The sequence below is a fragment of the Equus asinus genome, chromosome 10 (assembly GCF_041296235.1).
Source record: "Equus asinus isolate D_3611 breed Donkey chromosome 10, EquAss-T2T_v2, whole genome shotgun sequence".
Taxonomy (NCBI): Eukaryota; Metazoa; Chordata; class Mammalia; order Perissodactyla; family Equidae; genus Equus; species Equus asinus.
The window spans coordinates 31,355,816-31,373,606 of record NC_091799.1 but is presented as its reverse complement, the minus strand read 5'-3'; the positions used below and the strand labels follow the sequence as shown (position 1 = coordinate 31,373,606).

At 43.4% G+C, this 17,791-nt stretch overlaps 1 protein-coding gene across 2 annotated transcripts in view; it reads right to left on the bottom strand.

Annotated features, from left to right (window-relative positions):
• LOC106822376 (major allergen Equ c 1-like) overlaps positions 1-17,791 on the bottom strand; it is a 441,100-nt gene that overhangs the window by 307,794 nt on the left and 115,515 nt on the right. The window lies entirely within an intron of this gene.

Genomic DNA, 17,791 nt, shown 5'->3' with positions numbered 1-17,791 from the left:
TATACCCATGAGACCATCACCACAGTCAGGATAGTGAAGATGTCCATCATCCTCAAAAGTTCTCTCCATCCCTCTGTCGTCCCTCCCTCCCACAGTGCCACTCAAGCCCCAGGCAACCCCTGAGCCACTTTCTTTCTCTAGAGTTTGCATTTTTTAGAGATTTATATAAATGCAGGCTTTAGGATGTAGTCTTTTTTGTTGTTTTTCTGGCTACTTTCACTCAGTATAATTATTCTGACATTTGTTTGTGTTGTTTATCAATAGTCTGTTCCTTTTTACTGCTAAATAGTGTTTTTTTGTATGGGTATACCACAAGTGTTTACCCATCCATCTGTTTGATAGACATTTGGGTTGTTTGTTAGTTCTTGGCTATTTCAAAGAAAGCTACTGTGACCATTCGTGCACAAGTCTCTTTATGGCCATATGTTTACCTTTCTCTGGGGTTATACCTACAAGTGGAATGGCTGGGTCATGTGGTAGGTGCATGTTTAATTTAAGAAGCTGACAGACTTTTCTAGAGGGGTTGTACCATTTTACATTTCCATCAGCAGTGTATGCGAGTTCCGGTTCCTCCATATCCTCACCCACACTTGGTATTTTAAGTAGGAAAAATTGTAATGTGTTACACAGAACCCAGAACTTCCCAACAGGTTCCTAAAATCCAAGTAAACACATTGAGTGCCTGTAGGAAAACAGTAAACTGTAATGTTGGAATGTGAAAAGCTTAAAACATCGCTTCTTTATCACCAAAAACCAACATGGTTGCTTTGTGGTGCTTTTCTTTGAACATCAAAGATGCACATCATTTTTCATGATTCTGAAGGTCTTTGGAATGTAAGTCAAGCTTTCTCTACAGACTGTTAAAAATGTTGCCTTATATTTTTTTAAGGTAAATGCAAGTTTTCCCCAAACAACTGCCAGGAAAAAAAACCATAGTGGGACATACGAATATTCCATGAAGATTTGAGTATTAAGTACTAAAAGACTGAGAGGCTGGCCCCATGGCCTAGTGGTTAAGTTTGGCATACTCCACTCAGACAGCCCAGGTTCAGTTCCTGGGCTTGGACCTACACCACTCGGCTGTGGCCATCCTGTGGCAGCAACCCACATACAAAATAGAAGAATGGCACAGATGTTTGCTCAGGGTGAATCTTCCTCAAGCCAAAAAAAAAAAAAGAACTGAAAGACTAGGAAAACATTCTGTAGCATATGCCTTTATTTCGGGTTTCCCCCCACGGTTATACAGTGGGATTGCTCTCTCAGCCCACCCACCCTCACTTCGCCTCCCCACCTTAGAGTGTGTCACTCCTTGGCGGGAGTTTTGAGAGCCAGTGTTCAGTTCACCCATCCCTTCCTTTGCCACATTGCCAGCACTCAGTGGCTACTCCATCAACCTGGTTCCAGAGAACGATGACCCGAAGTCCAGAGTCCCCGGCCAACTTGTGATGGGCAATTTGGTTTGAGGAAGAATCTTTATGGTGTTAAGCCACTGAAATTTCAAGGTTGTCACCACAATATAACATGACCTAGCGTGCCAAGCACATGGAGTCAATTTTGAACACTCGTGTTTTGCTAGGAGAGCAAAATTCCTCTAGGTTTTCAAGTTGATCGCCATAGCGTTATACCCAATATTCTCATGTATTTTGTCATCTCTTCTAATTATGTTATTAGGTGTGTTGTCTTTCTCATTCTCAATCATATTTTTACTCTCATGCTGTCTGAATCAACCTTGCCAGGGATTTATATACTTCGCTACCCTTTTCAGAGAGCCAGTTTTTGGTTTTATTTGTTCAACTTTTTTTCTAGTCAATTAACTTCAACTTTTATATGAAGGGAAGAATCTAGCAGGCTAGTTAATATCATGAAACTAGAACCAGACTGGCTGGGTTTGAATCACAGCTTTGTCACAGTCTGGGTGCGTGATCCTGAGCAAATTTCTTATCTTCCTGTGCTGGTGTCCTCATCTGTAAAATGGGATAATGAAAGGATCTACCTCACTTGGTTTTTGTAAGGATTTTGTAAGGTTTTGTAAGATTAACACATGTAAAACAGTCCTGGGGGGGCCAGTCCTGTGCCCTAGTGGTTGAGTTCGGCACGTTCTCTTCAGGGGCCTGGGTTCAGTTCCTGGGTGTGGACCTAAACCACTCATCGGCAGCCAGCACACACATACAAAATAGAGGAATATTGGCACAGATGTTAGCTCAGGGCAAATCTTCCTCTGCCAAAAAAACCCAAAAAACAAAAAACAAAAAAACCTGTGTCCAGCATTCAATGGTATTACTATTTATATTTTGTTATCCCCAAAATATTGAAATTGACGGTTAATTTCTTTTCAATCTTGAAAATATAAAACGCATTTAAAGCAATCAGATGACCTCAGATTTCAGATTAAATTGCGTCACATTATTTTTGGTACAAAGTGTTCCCTTTTCATTATTTTGTAGATTAATTTCATAATAAAGTAAAATAGCTGGATCAAATTTTGAAATCAAAATTTCTCAATTCAAATGAAGAATTTATCATCTTTATTCCCAATTTTATTGATCAGAAAAGAACAATGTAACTCTATTTTTTAAAATAAAGTAGCCAAATATGTCCTATTTTATATGATCCACAGAATGTATGTTCTCTATATGAGAATTCACTATAGAGCTATAATATTACTGCAAGTTGTTTTGTTCCTATTCTTTTTTTTTTTTTTGCCTACTAGATAGCCTGGTAATTTTTAAGAGCTATTTTCCACAATCCCACTAAAATTGTCTATCAAGTTTCATTTGTTTTGGGAGACTTTTTGCTTTGTTTTACAGTTGGCTGAATGTAGACCAAATTTAACTACCATATTTCCTGATTAAATTGCCAAGTTTATATAAAATCCGTGTTTGTCCTGTTAATGCTTTAACAGTGTCGACAGGCCTGAAATACCTATTTGTCTAAATATTGCCCCATCTGTTTGTTTCTCTCTTTAATCTCTTTGCCTTTCGTTAAGTCACTTTAAGGACACACAGTTATGCATTTTTTTAAGGTATGCTTTTTGGTGAGGAAGATTGGCCCTAGGCTAACATCTGTTGCCCATCTTCCTCTTTCCCCCCTCCCCAAAGCCCCAGGACATAGCTGTGAATCCTAGTTGTAAGTCCTTCTAGTTCTCTATGTGGGCCACCACAGCATGGCTTGATGAACACTGTGTTGGTCCACTCTCAGGATCCAAACCGGCAAACCCCAGGCCACCAAAGCGGAGCACACAAATTTAACCACTATGCCACTGGGCCAGCCCAACAGTTGTGCTTTTTAGTCTGTGCTGACAGCCCATTTGAAAATTGAAATCATCTGGCTCCCATTTCACTCATTTTACTCCTTATATTTCCTATTTTTCTGTGTTTACTCTGTTCCTTAGACTGACTGGTCTGATCACATTTTCATTCCTTTTCTTTCCCTGGTAAATTAGAAGTTCTACAAACTTCAATTCTAGGAGTTTTTGTCCTATTCTTAAATGCAATCTATATTTCTCTTGACTGCACTTGCTGTCATATAACTTGGACAACAATCTAAGATGAGTTGCAAAGAGCTATTTTGAAGAGATATTAACCATTTCACATTTATACATACTGACCTTGACTAAAGTGGACTTCCAGGGGGAGGAAAAACCTTATTTTGCTCAGAGAACTCCAGTACACCATATACAGTAGGAAGTCGTACTGATCACCAAGAACATAACCCATGTTAAAATCGGTAGAATAAAAGCAAATAACTAAGAGAAGCATACTGTTATCAGAAAGGACAAGTACAAACAAAAGCAAGCACAAACTTACTGCAGGGTTCTATATCCAGATGATTCTTAGATATTACCTGCGTTAGAAACATTATCTCCATCTTCAAAATACTTCAACATTCTCAGGCCACTCTCTGGATGTATTAACATTAGTTTTAAACTTAATGTTCCAGCAATGTCCCTAGAGTTTCAAGGCATGGTTCATGAATACATATGTATGTGAAGTGTTTGGAGAATGTGTTAAGGGAACAGCAGAATTAGCCATGTCGTCTGTAAGGCTGCTTATATTTAAGAGATTACTGCTAGGGCTCCCACTTAAACATGGTGTATTAGGCATATGATTGCCTGTGTTTCTTCCTGAAATCCCACTAAAGGGAATTTAAATGTTTGAGGGAAGAAAAAGAGGGAGGTGGTAACAGAACTCCTCAAAGACAAAAATGAGGAAACGGCAGTAATATCAGAGAAGCATGAACACAGATTTGGGAGTTGGCAAGCGGATCTACAAGGGCTGAGTTAGCAGAGAAAGCTGGAGGCGCAGCATCTGCAGGGGGCGGGGAAGCCAAGAAGAGCACAGGTCCTCAGCGCAGCACCCTGGGAAGGCTCCAGCCCAGCAAAAGCGGGGCAAAAGGAACATCTGGAATGATGGATCAGAAACACCCTTTAGCACCACCTCTGCAGCAAACCTAGAGAGGAGACTGTCCAAACTGGCACCAGGGGGGAGTAGTAGAGGCAATGAGAAGTGGCAAGTTGCTGGATATATTTTGAAAGAGCCAACAAGATTCATGTTGGATGGGACACGTAGTGAGGGAAAGAGAAGAATGACACTTGGGTTTTCAACTCAAGCAATAGGAAAAGTGGATTTCACATTAGATGAAGACAAAATTACAGATGTTACAGATCTGGGAGAGATCAGGAATTCAGATCTAGACATGTTAAGTTGGAGATGCTTATTGGACATCCAAGTGGCAATGGTGAACCATTGTCTCTCTTACTCTGGTCAGGAAACAAACATGCCCTCTACTCTAGAGAGGGACATTATCTCTGTCCTCCTAGGCTGTTTGCCACACAAACAAAAGATATTCTGGGGTATAAAGTGTGACAAGACATATAGAAATGCTATGAAGGATCGTCCCCCCAACAATATCCACCCTTTGTTTCTATGCTGTCTTGGCCTCTCACACGTTTTCCTATGAATATGCCATTCAGTCGGCCACTATGCTTAATTCAGTGAACAGGAGCTAAGACCAGCTCCATCCAATTTGTACTCTAAGCAGAATTGGTCCTGCTGGTCAACCTGCAATATTGACCTCAGCTATGCCCACCAGTTTCCAGCTGAACAAAGCTCATAAACCATCAGTGTCTACCTTAGAAGGCCAAGTGCCTTTCTCCTTAAGTTTCCATATTAACCCAAAGCATTAATCCAGGTAGAACAGGGCATATTAGCAATTGCACAGATTACATTGGCCCACAGGGAGCAGCCTAGGGTGAGTCTCTCATCTGCGAACAACCCAGGCCAGAGAATTTAGGCTGACCTGTGCCTACCAGGACCAAGGTGATATTTCCTTAAGCACTTGCAGTTCTCTTATGACCACTTCTTAGGGTGTAAGCCATTGTGTTTTAGGAGAGAGGTAAGCCAAAGTGTAGCTTCCACATAGGCAGTGCATTCCTGAAGGAGAACACAGTTCCCTGGAAAGTATACAGTTTGAGGGGGGCCCCTGAAGTGGGATATACATTAATCAAAAAGCACAGGTTTACAGTGGCCCCAACATGGCCTTGCAGCCAACTGGTGAGCATTCGAGTTCCCAGTTCTGTCCATTTGAAGGGTCTTCCCGAGGGCGGTCAGTCCAGTTTGTCCCCAACACCAGCTAGGTCCCATCTATCCTCCTCCTAGTATTGTCAGAGCCCGCTGGCTGAGGATGGCAGAGTCAGCAGTTAGTTAAACTTTTTGCAACCATTTGTGAGAGACAGACTGTGAGATTTCCTTCTGTAGCAAGGCTCCAGGGTGGTTCTGAAGGACAGAGGTCATTAATGCCTGCTCCTTCTGCCACACCTCCCAGGTGCTGCTGTGTTGCTCTTCCTTCACCTCCACAAAACCTCATGTCCCATTCCAGAAGGTATGTCTTTACCTTCTACCCAATCATTCCTACTCATACGCAGAGTTTTTTGTCCAGAAGAATCAGGCGAAAGAAACAAGGGCATTTTTATAAGACTTAAGAATTAAGTTGGAATCCCCTAGGCCTCCCTTTCAGTGTCAGAGTAAGCTGGTCAGTAACTGGAAGCAGTATCAGTGGTGAGCCACCTGACAGCCTCAGAAAGGGTCGAAGGGCTGGTAGAGTTGACCCGCTGGGCAGGGGAAGGGGGAACACCCCGTGTTATGTGGCCTCCAGCACCGTGGGACAAGCAGGTCTAGTTTAGGCAGGCGTCATGTGTCTGGGATGCAACAGTTGCCTCTGCATCAAGAACAGTTAGCTTTGATCAGCAGCTCGATTGTGGTCAGTCTTAGAGCCAGCCTTTGCTGCAGACATCTAAGTGAATGACCCAGACAGTTCAATCAACAAGCACGTTTTGCTTCCAAAGCTTGAGGAACATCTTTCAACTGGAGGTCTGTACTTTTCCAAGTGGAAGAACAAACAGCTATCAGCAACAGCCCAACAAGTCTGAGTTCTGCTCACTGAGTGTGGAGACCACATCCACTTCCAGTTCTGCAGGGTTGACTCTGAGGCTGAACAGTTATATCAGCCCAGTGGACACTGCCAGGTATCAACTTATCCAAACCTTCATCAAGCCAGGCCCAGGCAGGCTCAGTAGAGTGCACCACTGGGCTGGTGGCTCTGCTCCAGCTGGAGGGGAAGGGATGCAGTTTCTGTAGAGGAATACGTGCTGCTTTTCCCACATAAAGCCAAGATAACACTGGGATCAGGACAGCTGTATTCTTGAATATAGCATGTCCATTTCTAAGCGAGGCTTTTGTGGACTCTATCTACCTTGTTAGTCTTTGGGTCCAGGTTGACCCACCCAAAAAGGGGAATTTGAGGACTGAGAGTCACAAAGCCTTCATGGATCAAGTATTCCATTTCAACAAGAACTCGGCAAGCTCAGAGCTGCCTTCCAAAGGCTACTTGGAAGCCACATCAGAGGGGCCATAAGTCCAAAACCCTGAGGGCACTTTCAGGTAGAATCTGTCTCCCTTTGCCAGAGGCTCCAATTGGCAAAAGTCAGGCTTTTTCTGTCTCCAGTGCCCAAGGAGTCTAAGGTGTTGGGCTCCTCTTGGGGAGCAGAGGGTGGGCAAAGACAGCATTTGTTTTTTGTTTTTATTTCCTTCACTGCCAGAGAGACTGAGTGTCCTGAACCCACCCATGTAGACCTAAGAAAGTTTACTTGGCATCTGGCCCCCTGAATTTTCAGGTTTGTCAGGCACACCTGCTGGCAGAGATGTGCAACACTGTAGTCAGGGCCATGGAGACTGAGGCTTCTGACTTGCCAACCAACAAGACATCCATGTGGTGAAAGCTTTGGTTGTCAGAAGGTAAAGGCTCTCATGCTGAATCTCCACCTACCTACTGTGGCAAATGGTAGTGGAGTTTGTCCCACTATTTGTCCCTTCTCTATGTGTGGCTCTTCCTCAGTTAGGCTAATCCCCTCTGGGATGGTGAAGCAGAAGCATAAACAATTACTATCTAGTCAGATGTAGATGCAACAAAGACAGTATACTGAGTCAGCCCAAAAGACTTATCCACAGGATCACTTTAGTTTCTCTCCATGATTGTGACCTTGAACCCCATCCAGGCATCCTTTCCTGTATCAGACCAAATAGGACAGTGATTTGGGTACCTGTATCCAACAGAGTCATCATCCTGTCCTTACGCAAGGTTCTCTAGCCTTTTCCTTAAAGTGGCTGGTGTGCAGGTAGAGGGGAAGGGAGGGATCAGGGTGTGAAGGGGGAAAGTGGCTCTGTGCCAGTAAGCAAGGCCCCTTTACTTTGTTTCCAGCAGCTGCTCATGGCATCCCTCACTGGAAGAGTGAACAACCAACAAAAGCACTACTGGGCCACTTATTTCAATCCTACCCCCCACCCTCAGTCTCACTAACAGGCAGGATGGTGGGAGACTCTTCACCCACCACCACTTGGGCAACAGCACTTGGTACCAGATCCCAGGGTATTTGGTCCTCTTATCCCCAAACCTACTCGCAAACTAACAAATTATATTTATGGATGCTGGGTGAGAAGATAGGAAACCTCTGGGTGACAGACAAAATACTGTTACTTACTTCATGGCAGGCAGCATGAACCTCATGTTTGCATGGGTTTTCTTTGTCCCTCAAGTCCCATGGGAACAATGTGGAACAGGCTTAGGTAGATGCTACACACAGGGTGGCTCTGCCATGGCTGAGGATACGCCTAGCATATTATCTGGAAGACCAGTCTCTGGTTTTCCTGTAGTGTGCACACCTCTATGGTCTGTTCTCCTGAGTGTGTGCGCCAGTTTTTCTCTGTCAGAATCCAGAGTACTTCCAGTGCTTGTTTCATAATCTGTGGGGATGTAAAATCTACAACATTTTCTGTCAAATATCAGGCTGGAATTGTACACCTCAATGTGGGCTCTGTTGTTTGTGTGTTCCCTATATTTATAACCATTGGGAGGAAGCAGTGAGAGCATGGCCTGACTATCTTTTCCCCCCGTTTACCTTGTCCAGTACCTTCTTTGCTGTCATTGTGTGGAAGTGAGGTTTTGGCTTAAAGTAAGCCAGATTTGGACTTCCTGAAAAATAAAAGATCTAAAAAAACTTTCTGCCAGGCTGCTGACCTCCTACATTGATGTTGGGAAGCTAGATCTTTACCCCGCCTTAAACCATTGCCTCTTGTCTCTTTGGCTTGTTTAGCACTGGGGTGAGAGCTGTACGTTTGGGCAGAGTGGGATATGGATAAATCCTGCAGTTATCTGGATGCCCGGAGTTAAGCCCTGCACCCTTCTCTGAGTCCATTAATTATCAGACACAAATTTTATTGCCACGGGTGCCGCTCTGTCCATTCCAAAAAAACCCTACTTGAGCGCATGCTGGTCAGTTGGGCTGACTTCAGTTATGAGCCCATGACAAAGAAAAGGAAGATCTTTTACTGTAAGGTAGCCTGGTCCCAGTATACACTGGGCTCAGAAGAAAAGTGGCTCCTGAACAATTGCTTATTTATGATACCATCTTATAGCTAGTATTATTTTGCCGGAAGGAAGGAAAAGAAGATGAAATCCTCTATGTTCAAGTTTTCATGCTGCTATATCTGGACCAGGGAAGGCGGGACAATGGACCAAGGAGCCCCCCAGCTCCTCCTCATTCTCCCCCTTTTCCAGGCCCACTGCTTGCCCAAGGGGAAGTGCCGGAAGGATTGCCAGGTGTAAGAGAAGGACTCTCTTCTTATCAAACCCGGGAAGGGACAGAATTTGGTCAGGGGGCCCTTCCCAGAGTGGGGAAATTTCCACTGTGACAATATCCCATAGGCATAAGTGGACAAGGGCAACTGGCTGGCTTCATTTGGGTGAACTCTCCTTTCTCTACCTTGGATTTTTTTTTTTTTATTAATGTTATGATAGATTACAACCTTGTGAGATTTCAGTTGTACATTTTTGTTAGTCATGTTGTGGGTACACCACTTCCCCCTTTGTGCCCTCCCCCCACCCCACTGTCTACCTTGGATTTTTTTAATGGGAAAAATTTTATATGTCTGAATGCCCTGTTCTCCTGTGATGAGACCTTTTATGTAAACTGAATGCTCAAGTGACTTTTGCTCCAGGCCAGCTAGAGGTGCAACTGCCACTGGAACAATGCTTATGGTTCCAGATGGCCCTGCTAGGTGTTCAAAAGCCACCGCCAGACCAACTGCCACTGGAGATTTTCAAGGAGATAAAACAGGACATGTGGGCAGATGGGAAGCCTCAGAAAACAACGAATGTCCAGCCAATACATATAGCCTGAAACAATATTTGCTAAAACAGGAGGCTCAGGAGGTCATTCATCCCGTGCCTCATAAATTCCTGGTAGCAAGATTAATCAGACCTTGCCAGTAGCCATATAATTCTCCTATTCTTGCAGTCAAAAAACCCAATTCAGGCAGATATTGGTTTGTTCAGGACCTTCATGCCACAAATGAGGTGGTTCAGGACCCTCACCCTTTGGTGCCCACCCCTGACACCTTGCTAACCTACATCCCAGGTGAGTACAACTGGTTTTCAGTTTGAGACTGAAAGGATGCATCCTTCTGCATACCGCTCATGGAAGAATCACAACTCTTTGCCTTTGAATGGCATGACGCAGATGATTAGGCCACTCAATAATGTTGTTGGACAGTGCTGCCTCAGGGCTTCAAAAACTCCCCTACACTATTTGGAGAGGCCCTAGCTTAAGACTTGAGCCACTCACAATTACAAGAAGGATTACTGTTACAGCACGTGGGTGACTTGCTGATAGCGAGCCCCACTTGTGAGCAGTGTCTGGCCAACACAATAAAGATGTTAAATCATTTGGCTGAATGTGGGTATAAGGTCTCACAAAAGAAAGCACAGATCTGCAAACAAAAAGTTACATGTTTAGGATTTACCTTATCAAAAGGCCGAAGGGAACTGCTGCCAGACTGAAAGAAAGCTATAGAATGCCTAAGGCCTCCCACCACCCGGCAACAACTATGAGGATACTTGGGCATGGCTGATTTCTGTCACATCTGGATTCTTAACTTGATCTCATAGTAAAGACCCTCTATAAGGCTCTAAAAGGGGTACACCAAGAGCCACTAGAATGGACAAAAGAATGTCAGGTGGCCTTTGACATCATCAGGAAAAAGTTAATTTCAGCTTCAGCCTTTGGACTTCCTAATTTGGACATGCTCCAAGGTCCTGGGGGATAAGGTTTCTCTTATCTCCAGCAGGAAGATAAATACAACTAGTGTTTTTTAACTACAGATGTGTTCTTAGTGGTCTTTGGTTGGTAGGCATTAACAGAAGTTATTAGCCCAAAAAGACTCCCCCCAAGATACAATGAAAAGGACATTCATTTACCAACAGATGACATTAACACAATACCATATGTCTGAAGGTGAAGGTGCTGGACCCCGCAGAGGAAGTGGGAGGAAGTAAGGAGATCTCCTCTCCCCGTCCAACAGCAGGGACCCTGGGCTCCGGACCACACACGGCTCTGAGAAGAAAGGGTGAGTAGCAGCTGTCTGCAGGAACACCTTCACTCTCCAAGAAACCTCACAGCCTGTGAGAAATCCCCACACAGAGACGACTAAGCTATTGTGGGGGTGTCTACATGAAACCAGCACCCCAGGAGAGCAGATAGCTAGGGCAGAGTGAGAACCTCCCTGGGATCTTGCAGGGGAAAGAAAGTGCCGCTCCCCGGCCTGGTGCTCCAGCTTACCACTTTAGTAAGCTAAAGTAAGTATTTAGCTTACTGCAGCAAGAGAAACCATACCCCCTAGGACCTGGGGGCATCTCAGTAAGAGCGAGTTGAAAGGGGCTTATAGGATATGGGCTTGTGCTGAGTGATGTTAAGAAGGCATTAGGGGGGCTGGCTTGGTGGCTCAGTGGTTATGTTCGCACGTTCTGCTTTGGTGGCCCAGGGTTTACCAGCCCAGATCCCGGGTGCGGACATGGCACCACTTGTCAAGCCATGCTGTGGTGGTCATCCCACATATAAAGTAGAGGAAGATGGACACAGATGTTAGCTCAGGGCCAGTCTTCCTCAGCAAAAAGAGGAGGGTTGGCAGTAGATGTTAGCTCAGGGATAATCCTCCTCAAAAAAAAAAAGAAAAAAGAAAAAGAAGGCATTAGGGAAGGATGGACCAGTTTTGGGATGGATACTAACAAAAGGCAGGGCATTTCAGCATTTGGGTATCTTACGGAGCAGGAGGTGGGAGGAATGAGGTGGGGCTGAGAATGTCATTGGTGAGAAGCAGTGTTCAGTTAATTAAAGGATTATTATCATCTTAACAGCCTATAGAGACACTGTTTCCATGGCCATGTCCAGGTCCTGTTGAAAACATTGCTCATGTTTTGATAGGAATATCCAAGACTGATTGCCGGTAGGACTGATTTTTTTTTTCTCACTTCTCATCCTTTGAATTAGATCTTGGCTTAAATAGTATCCTCTCAGTGGCTCACTTTAACTGCTGTTGCTCATTTCTTTCCCAATATTTATGAAGAATTGTAATTATTTGATTTAATTTATTGTCAATTTATCTTTTTTCTTCTCTACTAGAATGGAAGATCCGTGAGGGCAGAAACGCAACTCACTTCTGACACGACCCAGAGATAGCATCAGATTCCACAGGTTAAGGGCTCAGTCTTATACAACTTCCATCAACCCTCTTCAGATGGTAATCCCACGCCCACGTTGTGACCTGTGCTCCTGGCCAACCAGCTATAGAGCAGAGGTTCCAACTACCTGTCCTTGGATTTGGTTAATTTGCTAGATTGGCTCACAGAACTCAGAGAAACATTTTACTCACTAGATTACTGGTTTATTATAAAAGGATATAACTCAGGAACAGTCAGATGGAAGCTATGCATAGGGAAAAGTATGAGCAAAGGGCTCAGAGCTTCCATGCCCTCTGCAGATACACCAGCCTACCCAAATTTAATCTCGACAAGTTCACCAACCTGGAAGCCCTCTGAACCCCATCCTTTTGTGTCTTTATGGAAGCCTTATTACATGGTCATGGTTGGTTAAATCATTGGTCATTGGTGATTGAACTCAATCTCCAGCCCCTCTTCCCTCCCAGAGGTCAGGGCTGAAAGTTCTAACCCTCTGATCACATGGTTGGTTCCCCTGGCAACCAGCTTTGGTTACCTGGGGGCTTTCCAAAACTCACCTCAGGAACATAACAAAAGACAGCTTTGTCAATTAGGGAATTCCAGTGGTGTTAGGACTTCCTTGCCGGGAACCAGGATGAAAATCAAATATATATTTATTATTATAAATCACAATATCACAAGTAGAGAGAAGAGCACCTTCATTGAGTGCAAGTTGAACTCTTAACAATCCACTTAAAAAAGTTTTTATCTGTGATCTCTTGGGATCTAATTTATGTGCCCACTAAAGGTAAGGTTTGGGGATACATGAAATGTGTAGATTTTGAGCAAAATTATAAATAAAACTGACTCTCCCATGTGAACCTGTTTGGGGAACCATATTGGATTTTAGAACTTCAGGCAGCCTGATTCACCTGGGCCAATCATCATGATCACACTTAGAGGATTTGCTTCCAAACACTGGAATCGAAACTATCACAATGGTCACCCTGGCAGGATGGGAGATCAGGGCCTTCCACATGTGAGCACTTAGAATTAATTCTCACTCTCGCAACACACACCCTGTGTAGGAAGATGTGACTGCATCTATCAATATGGGATGCAAGATAAATATTGCAAAAATATTATGATACCTCACAAAATCAAAATCATGGTTAAGGAAGCCTCAGAACAGGTCCCAGAACAACAGTAACTTCTCATTAATGTGACTTGGCTCTTTACTCTGAGGTCTGGGTGCTTCCAGTCTAATTCTTAAGAGTAGATTCAAATTGACTGATGGTGGCTTGTGCTGGTTTCATCAGCCATAGGCAGCAGCAACCTGACCTGAAGGTCCCATTGATGTGTCTGGAGCCCGTCTCGTGGAAGAGCAGCTGTGCAGACAATGCGGTCTCCTCCACTCCATTGCTTTTGCTCATTCACACTGTTACAGAGTTGAACAATCCAGTTATCCCATCTGCAACTACACCGTCCTCAATTAGAGACAACAGAGGTGTCCATGACCTGCTTCAAATAAACATTATGGGCCACTGTTCCCAGTGCTGTGTCCTAGGTTAGTTCCATCACTCTCCTGTTGCCTCTTTGCACCTTTTGGACCTAGTTGAAATATAGGTCCATACCCAGCACAAAAGATGAAAGAGGAGAGGGACAAAAATAACTTCTATTTCTAGTAGAATAAAAATTAAAAGGGCAGTTAAATATGCAATTTTTGTTAGCTCCATGGAAAAGACAGAACAGACACCTGATAGAGATGCAGACCTGATTTCCGTACCTGGTTGTGAGGTAGTAATAGGATGGTTGGAACCCTTCCTAACTGCCTATCATAGGCCTTCCATGTTTACTCTGCTTCTCAGTTGCCCCACTGCTCTTTCCATGGTCTTATTTCCTGGGGATCCTTGCAGTCTTTCTAAAGGGAACTGAAGTCTGTTACACAGGTAACTATTTATGCAGATGACTTGGAAACTTGTGGGAAGAAAGATATTGAAAGGGAACTATAAAGTATCCTGTGTAATCATCCTATGGTTTTGAGGGTGAAAAAAACTATATTAATCATGTTATCTATTTTCTGCATTTTATGATGTATTGACATCTTAAAAATCTTTCTGGCTGGGGAGGGACTGCCCCTCCAAGGGCTAGCCAATTTTTAGAGACAGCAAAGGACTCAACTTTGATGTACAAACCGAAACAATCTTGAGTCTATAGCCCCAGCCATCTCCTTACTGAACTCTTGCACACAAGCCACTATTTCCCCTGCCCTAAATCACCCTTGGGCCAGGTACGAAGCAACTGGAGACCAGCCCTCTAGCCCAGAGCCCACCAGAATTATTCACACTAGCCAATTCTAAGCTGTTTACTTTGTCCTGCTCTTTCTTTCCCTCAGAAATCCCAATAAAAACTCTGGCTCAGGCTTTCTTTCACTCCTGTCTTCTGCCAGCTGACCATTTCCCCTGTGGCCCCACATGACATGCAGTGACTCCCTCTCTGGGACCTGTGACAATAATAAACTTCTTCCTTCCAAGCCTCCTTCTCATGTCCTCCAGTGGCCTCACTGTTACCATGCAATATCCAACGCATACATTCTTAGCGCAGAGACCCTCTTGAAGAATTGTCACTGGGCATCGGCAGCAATGGAACAACCAGAGATGCATTTGGGTCAAGAGAGAGATTCAGGGAGCAGCCAAGACTGTGAAGTGTTACTTTCAAGGAGTGAGCTTGTCAGTGAAGGAGGAAGAATACAGATGCTGTGTTTGGGAAATTGTTTGACTGCAAATGAGGAGGAGCTTTCTCTTCATTAACAAACTTGTAGAAACTATTTAAGGAAACTAGCAAAAGAATTAGATACATAGAACAGTGGTGAGATGATTCCTACACAGTCCAGGTGCTCAGACATTTTCAAAGTTGCTTCATCAACTGAAAATGAAGCCAGGAAACAACAATCTGATGTGAGAAGAAGAGAAAAATGTGAATTACAGTCCATAATCAGTCAGACAGATTTACATTCACTTTTCTGTGTTTATTTTGCACATGGCATTTCTCAGTGTATATATTTTATAGAACAAAGTGTTCTCATTTACAAGTACAATAATTTTACTTCGTATCATACAAATGCAGGTCCTGAAAAATATATTTCCCAGTATGCAACATTATTTAAAAATTTCCTTCAGTAAACTGCAGGAGAATTCATGTTTTCCCTGGACAGTAAATTCCTGACTGCAGCAGGAACAGAGAACATCACTCTTTCCAGCCTGACTCCCGGGTGGAGCATCAGTGAAGCTTCTCTTTTCAGGATGAACGGGACACATTGAGCTCTGGGGATGAGGCTGAATTTCAGGGCACCTGCCCTCAACCCTCTCTCAAATAATTCTAGCTCTAAAAGAGCTTAAGTGTGTTATTTTCTCCATTTGAGGTTGAAAATTGATCTTAGGCAGTATATTCCGGTAATCCCAAGGAGGCCGAAAGGGAACACCTGCTTCAGGAATACTGGTACTAACACCCACGGAAAGCTGCCCTCACACCCAGAGTTGAGGTGGCACAGACCGAGACTCCTCTCCCCACACTGCCTGGGAATTCAGGGAACAGACCAATGAGCACCAGGAAAACCACCAGACTCATCAGAAGAACCTCAGAAATGGCTTTCAAAGGTAGTTGTATATTAATTCATCTTCTGAGCCTCATCATCTCCCGAATCAGATCTTGACGCTCTTATAATGTATTTGCCTTGATTAATCTATGCTTTCATTAGTGTATACCACGCAAGGATTATATGAACATAGGCAAACTGAAAAAAAGAAAGAGACAAAAACCAAATAATGAGCCACAGGAATAGAAATGATTAATACAGGAGTATTCAGTCATTTTTAGCAAAAGACTCTCTAGTTCTGAGTTCTCCTGATTCATTCTTGGCCTTTTCTTGAGTGATCAGGATCATGAAATGATGGGTTGCATAAAAAGAGAGACAAAACACTAAAGAACTTAAGCATGCCAGTGGGATTTTTGTGTTAGAAAGGAAGGAATTTGTTGGGCAAAAAGGGGAGAAGATGGATCTAGGAAAGTAGGGTGTGCTGGTGTGCTCACCTGTGCCCTGGGCAGCAGACCCTGCCCCCGGGGGCAAAGAACCCTCTGCCCAGTTTCCTTGACCTGAAATAGAGACCTCTCTGGATAGACGTGGATTCATATAAAATAGACAAGATTTCTGAGGTCTGGTTTGTGATTATCTTTGGAGGGGGTATGTGTATGTTGGGGAGGAGGGTGAGAGGAGTGGAGGATGACAGGAAAAGCAACTTTACGAATAGTGTGAGGAGGTAAAATTTGCATGGATTGTGAATTTGGGGTTCCTGTTGAATGTATTTTCATTCAAACTCACAATTCATGGCCATCTGGCCTTCTTCACCTGATGGGAGAGTGCAGTAAAGAACTGTCTAGACCAGGGACTGGTTTTTTTGGTTTTTTTTAAATCACCTCTTTCCACTTATCTGCTTGAAGGTTTCCTTCGAGGAGATTCACAGGACTGGTTGTGAAATCAGTTCTTGAAACGTGGGCTGATGAGGAATAAAAGTGGATGGAGAAGAGGTTCGGAATGGGCATCATTCATCTTAAACAATGTTTTGTGTGCAAGGAACTTAAAGAGTGGGCCCCACCCTGGTACAACCCAAATTGCATAATAGGAGCTCTAGAAATTTTCAGGGACCTGAGTATAGAAAGGATAATTCTTGAGATTTTCACTTACCAGATCACACATCAACTGAATGACAGTCAAGAGGGTTGAAAGCATAGGAAAGAGTGTCCCACTGTCAACCTCTCTGCATGCTGAATGAATAAGCATATATACCATCCCAATGTGTGAGCATCTGTCATAGTGACTGAGTGATGGCACCAGTGTCAATCTATATCTAAATATTACTAAATCTCTTAATAACTTTCTTTCTCATTTTGAGACAACAACAGTCATGGCTATTTTTCAACTTCAATCTATGACCTTGGAATCAATGTGAATCTCCCCTTTAAAGAGCCAATGATGCTGTGAACCATATTGATTGACATCCCTGCCTTCTTCACTCAATTCTATTTCCTGAGTTTAATACGTGGAATCAAATTTTGAGTCAGAGTTTTATTAGATAAAATGTGTCCACGCAGGAAAACAGAATGTTAATACTAAAAACATCAGTGCCCACAGTGTAGAAAGCGGTGCTCTTATTCACCAAACTTGTCTTCGCTTCACTTTAATCAGAAAATTAGATTCTATCTCACAGCCTCTTTACTCTTAGCTATGGCCATGTGAAGGAGTTCTGGCCACGTATATGTGTCTAGCAGTGATGTTTACCCCATCGGGGCTGGCCAGTGAAAACACCCCCATGAGGGGCAACAGCTTTTTCACCCTTCATGATGAGTGGACTAGGCCGGAACACTATAGCAGGATTTGATGTCACATGTTGACAACAGCAAATCTGCAAAATGGACGGTACTCAGGTCCTTAAATCATTGTTGGGAGAAAAGCAACAAGCAGGGTCATTTGATCTTTGAAAGCCTACGTTTAGCTGTTATATGAAGCTAAGTTTGTGTGATGTTCAAAGAAAAAATATTTTTGTATCTATCTGTTACAGCAGTGAACTTCACCCACATTGACAGAAGTCAGTAATATAATAGCACACCAAAGGAAGTTTTCAATAAAAAATTATAATTCAAATTGTGGAAATGACAAATACTTCAAGGAAATCTGAATAAGTAAAAGTTA